Raw genomic sequence first — 6,498 nt, 5'->3', positions numbered from 1 at the left:
CACCGATGCATTGCTAGAGGTCTAACTTAAAATTTAGGAAGAAAAAAAATTAGAGAGTTGCCACCTGTTTGAAAATTGGAGTTTAAGTAAATTGATAAAAAAAAATTAATATTGCAATATGGGCGTCAAAAGAAAGAGAATGAAGAAGGCTTACAGCCAAAATATTTTTTTAGAGTTGCCACCTGTTTAAAAATTTACATTAAATTTAATTTATAAGATAAGTTGAATATTGCAATATGGGTATCAAACTGAAAGGGTTTAGGAAATTATATTGCCGAAAATATTTTTAGGGGGGGCTGCCACCTGTTTGAAAAATTGTATTGTATTAAATTGATAAAATAAATGAAATCTATATCTACATCTATAAATCTATACATATAATAAAATTGTAACAGGTCGATGTCTGTACATTATAGATATTAAAGAAAAATTAATGTGGGGGGGTCTTTATTAGAGCACCAGAAGCCAAATCAACCATTTTTAGATTTTTTGTCTGTTTGTCTGTCTGTATGTTTGTTCGCGCATCACTCGAAAACGAATGCATGGATTTGAATGCAGTTTTCACCGATGTATTGCTAGAGGTCTAACTTAAAATATAGGAAGAAAAAAATTAGAGAGTTGCCACCTGTTTGAAAACTGGAGTTTAAGTAAATTGATAAGAAAAAATGAATATTGCAATATGGGCGTCAAAAGAACAAGGCTGAAGAAGGCTTACAGCCAAAAATATTTTTTAGAGTTGCCACCTGTTTGAAAATTTACATTTAATTTAATTTATGAGATAAATTGAATATTGCAATATGGGTATCAAACTGAAGGGGTTTAGGAGATTTTATTGCCGAAAATGGTTTTAGAGAGGGCTGCCACCTGTTTGAAAAATTTTATTGTATTAAATTGATAAAATAAATGAAATCTATATCTACATCTAGATATACATATAATAAAATTGTAACAGGTCGATGTCTGTACCTTATAGATATTAAAGAAAAATTAATATGGTGGGTTTTTATTAAAGCCACAGAAGCCAAATAAACAATTTTTAGAATTTTTGAATATCTGTCTGTCTGTATATTTGTACGCGCATCAGTCGAAAACATGGAATTGAATGCAGTTTTCACCGTTGTATCGCTAGAGATTTAGCTTCCAATATAGAAGAAAAAAATAGAGAGTTGCCACCTGTGTTTAAAATTTCAGTTTAGGTCAATTGATACGGTAATGTGAATACTGCAATATGGCTGTCAAATGAAAGAAATTTACAAAGGCCTACAACTGAAAATATGTTTGTGGAAGGTTGCCACCTATTTGAAAACTTTAATTTAATATAATTGATAGCATAAATTAAATATTGCAATATTGGCATCAAACTAAAGACGATAGGAAATTTTAATCCTGAAAATATTTTTAAGGGATTTGCCAACTGATTGAAAAATTGTATTCATTGAAATTTGTAAAATAAATGAATATATACGAATATTAAACTAAAGAGGATTAGGAAGCTTACTTTTGAAAATATTCTTGAAGCGGGTTGCCACTTATTTGAAAACTTTAATTCAGTTAAATTTTCTATATAAACTAAGTGTTGCCATATGGGTATCAAACGAGAGTACTTGAGAATAATAAAATTGCAACTGGCCGATATCTGTACATAATAGATGTTAAAGAAAAATTAATAGGGGATTTATTAGATCAACAAAAGCCAAATCTAAAATTTCGGTATGTTTGTCTGTATGTTTGCAAGCGCATCACGCAAAAGCTAATGTATGGAATTAAATGCAGTTTTGCTAGAGCTCTAATTGAAAATTTAGAATCCATTTTTTTTTTGTTTTAGTTTATCGTCGATCATTATTCCTAGGTATTTGAACGTATTAACTTTTTCCAGTGCGTCGTTGTTTATATTTAGAGTTAGCAACGCACCGTTCTCAAAATTTCGCCTTGATATAACCACAAACTTAATTTTTTTTATTTCTGTGTGGAAGGGGTTTCGCTAAAAAAAAATTAAACTTTTTGTTGCTGCTGCCAAAAAAATTAAGAAATCTGAGAAGTCACGTTTTACAATTTCATACAGTTCTCTTTACAATGCATTTCACTAAACTACTAAACGGCTGCATCGACTTGGTTCATATTTGGCAACACGTTGAAAATAAATATTCTGACCAAAAATTTACTCGGTATTTAGCTCGGGATATTCCTAAAATTCTTATACAGACTAAAACGTAAAAAACCAATATATCACTAAAACCAATTACGCTGGGGAACTGAAACTTAGCACTGATGCATATATTGCAAATGCATTGGGAAAGGGGGCGTGGCTCCTTCCTTCCATGCAAACTGAACTTCTCATATAGCTTATGTCTGGAACTGCTTACGCTAACGTCCTGAAATTCTACACAGCTACATATGTTATCAATACCGTAGTTATGGCGAAAAGTGATAATTATTGGCTGGATCGATATACATTTACGTAAACGCGCAAGTATCACTCGATTGGGAACCATTTTCTCCTAGATTTATAAATCCCATTGAACTATTGTAACTTTGTCTTTAATTTTCAGTAAGGTAAAATTTTTGTGAAAATTTTGAAGAATTTTTTTAAGTTTTTCACAAAGAATGGAGCTTTGCTTTTACGAGTTTCGCTATAAACTGTCCTATCTACATACCTATTTGCATAAAATGATAGCCGTTTTCGTTGTTCGGAATAAACTCAAAAAACACTGAATAGAGTTCCGTCAGATTGTCGGAGGTTATCTTACATACATATATGGTCCAATTACATGCTACTATAAAACTCGCTAGGTGGTGCTGGAGTAGAGTTATTTATAAAAATCGTATTTATTAACCGATTTCGTTCAAATTTTAAATGTGAGCTATGTACCTGTATGATGGAAAATTCTTTTGATAAAAATTTACCCGATTAGTGCCGCTGGATTTAAGGTAGAAATTCATAACACGTATTCATTTTATGGTAAGCAATGGTTTTGCGCCCAATGGATGGCGCTGCAGCCGAAATGTATAGAAACCCCGTGTGGTTGATCTGCTTTGGACCTATGTTTAAGTTATACGAATATAGTTTTCAGATGTTTAAATGAAGCATGGGGTTAAGTTTTTCTGACGCCCTCATGCACGATCATGCGGTCTTGCATCTACCCTGAAATCAGTTCATAAATTTTACCACGAATTGTAAAAGTGGTGAATTAACAAGGAAAGATCACCGTAGGTATATCAACTGCTTCATTTGAAAGATACTTAAGAGATCACACTACTCATTTAGCAATGTACCGGAAAACTTTTTATCCTATGGGACAGCGAGGATTCTTGGCCTTCCTATAAAGAAAATGCACTTCTGTGCTCTTGAGTTTCCCTATAAGAACTTTTATTGGCATACGTAAGATCATACAAAAAGATTACGCATGATTGGCAGAGATCTCACAGGTGAAAATAAGACCATCAGTAAAGCTCACAGCGTTACTACTATTTGCCTATGTGTGAGGAGGATACTGCGCCTTAGTGGTTTCAACTTAAATCAAAAACTTTGACTTTACAGACTAATTTTGTTTTTAAACGCTCTTTTGCATTGGCTAACGCAAAAGCTCTTATTAGGCGCCGCGAAGTAAGCGGGCATTGGCTAGTTAAAAGAATAAAATCTAACAAGTAATTTTTAGCAAAAAAAACCGACTTCAACTCTCATATAAAAAAAAAATATATATATATCTCATGATCCACTGATCGGATCTTAACCAGATTAGTATGGGACCACCTCTGAGACACTACCTTTCCGATGCAAAAATTAAAATTAAATTATCGAAATCGGTTGACGTGGTCCAAAGTTATGCGGTAACATACAAAAAAAAAAAATATTCCGACGAACTGATAACTTCCTCCTTTGTTGGAAGTCGGTTAAAAATTAAAAGAAAGTTAGATAAAAAATAAAATAAAATAAGTTTCTAAAAATTAAATTAAATAAAAAAATAGTTTTCTTTTAAAAGCAATAAAACCTAGAAAATGTAAGAAAATTAAATTAAACAAGCAATTACAAGACAGCAGGACAGTTAATGGCAACGATGTGACCGAGAGATTTACTAAAGTTGGCATCCATTCGGAAACTGTGCCAATAAAAATGTGCGGATCTCTCTACAGGCAATTAAACGGTGGGAGCGAGAAAAGTACACAGGAAGAGAAATTGTGAAGCAAAACCCTTAGCTGCAGGGTGTGTCGGATTATTTGCCGAATGTACGATAGCAAGCTCACAAAGTTTATTTTTCCCTCTCAAGGGGGAGAACACCAGGCTACTACGCACGTAGCGAGTGTACTAAGAGGACAGTGTTAGGCTTCACATGCCTTTAAGTTGGCTCTGACCAGTGAAAAAAAGTGGCAGGAGAAACGGAACGAACGTGGAGACTTTGCAGCACATCCTCTTTGCGTGTCCAGCCCTTTGTAACCTAGGGAAAAGTGTTCTTTGAGTAGGATTTTTGCAGAATCTGGAAGCACTGTCACAATAGGTTATGACAAATTGTTCCACTTTTGATCCTGGTTTCCAGATATAAGCTGTATGTTTTGGTTGCCCTCTTTCTAGCAATGCTATAGAACTTAATGGTCTCCCCGAAGCTGTCAGACTAACCTAAGCTAAAATAAGATTCCTGATTTTTATAACTTTTTTTTACTAACATTCAGAATTACCTAATAAAGAAAATTACACTTTTTCTCTCTCCTGTAGATCATGGTTCGCCCGCCAATGTACAAATGGGACCACCTGGTGCGATTTTGGGTGTAACCGAGGCGCTCAAGCGCGATACAAATCCGAAAAAAATCAACTTGGGTGTAGGCGCGTCGTGATGACAACGGTAAACCATGGGTGTTGCCCAGTGTGCGCAAGGTAAGTTATTAAATAATTTTTCTAAGGCTTTTTATTAAAATAGATTGTTAAAATAATATTCAAAGCTGAAGAACGCTTAATTGGTAAGCAATTGGACAAAGAATACGCCACAATCATTGGTACTCCGGATTTCTATAATAAAGCCATCGAATTGGCGCTGGGCAAGGATTCTGAGCGATTGCAGGGAAAGCACAATGCTACAACACAGGTAATATATGTACATATATGAAACAAGCACTGAGGCCACTTTGATGTGAAAAAGGTTGCTCATCTACATATTTATATACTTGTACATACATAAATGGCTTTGGAAGAAACAGATATTGAACGCTGCAGCTCATTAGTAAAATGCGACCAAATGTATAGGATACAAAAGATAGCAGTCAAAATAATGCCCGATAACAAAACATATCGATAACAATAATATATCGAGAAAGTATTGTAATTTATTGATTATTACTTATACAGTTGTCTCTTTCTGTTATTGTTATCGGTATTGTAATAGCAATAACAAAAAGTATCGATAACAATGATAACGATAACAATAAGATATCGATAAGTAATTGTAATTCATTGATTATTTTTACAGTTGTATATTTCTGTTATCGTTCTCGGTACTGGTATCCATATTGGATTTGTTATCGTTATCGATATCATTAGAAACATTTGGAAGAAACAGATAGTAAATTCTATATTGGATAAGTAAATTTGAATAGTGAAATAAATAGCGTATAGAATATGAGCGATAACAAAATATATCGATAACAATTACAACAAAAAAGTATCGATAAATCCTTAACAGTATCGTTATCGGTATTGTTTTCGAGTTTATTATATTTGGAAGAAATTGAGAGTAAACTCTGCACCGATTAGTAAAATTCGATAATACTATGCGGTGAAAATGAAAGCGATAACAAAACGTATCGATAAAAACAATAACGATAACAGTGGAGAATCGATAAATCATTAATTTTTTAGCTTTACAGTTTTCGATTTTCATAGCTATTGTTATTGATATTGGATTTGTTATCGGTATTTTTATAGTTATCGATAACACTACCGCTATAGTTTTTTCCACTTTTGTACTTGCTTACTTTTACTTTTAACGTTTTTTATACCCGAGCGCACTTGTGCACAAGGGTATATTAATTTTGTTCACATAACGGTTGTTTGTAACAGCCAAAACGAATCGAGATAGATATAGACAAATGTATACATAAATGATCAGGATGAAAAAAGAAATCGATTAAGCCATGTCTGTCTGTCCGTCCGTCTGTCCGTCTGTCCGTCTGTCCGTCTGTCCGTCTGTCCGTGTACACGATAACTCGAGCAAAAATTGAGATATCTCAACGAAATTTGGTATGTAGGTTTCCCTTAATCCAAGGTAGGTTGGTATTGAAAATGGGCGAAATCGGACTTTAACCACGCCCACTTCCCATATAACGGTAATTTCCAGAAATACGAAAACTGCGATATTTTAGTAACTACTGAAGATAATTCACTCAAAATTGATATTTACAATAATTTTTAGACGAAAAATAAGAATGTTATAAATTTTTGCAATATGGGCGTAGCCACGCCCACTTATGGTTACATGTGTATATCTTGGTAACCGCTGCACCAATTTCTTC

The sequence above is a fragment of the Rhagoletis pomonella genome, unplaced genomic scaffold, assembly GCF_013731165.1.
Source record: "Rhagoletis pomonella isolate Grant_MI unplaced genomic scaffold, Rhpom_1.0 Rhpom_scaffold_00006, whole genome shotgun sequence".
In the NCBI taxonomy this organism is placed as follows: Eukaryota; Metazoa; Arthropoda; class Insecta; order Diptera; family Tephritidae; genus Rhagoletis; species Rhagoletis pomonella.
This window is presented reverse-complemented; position numbering follows the sequence as displayed.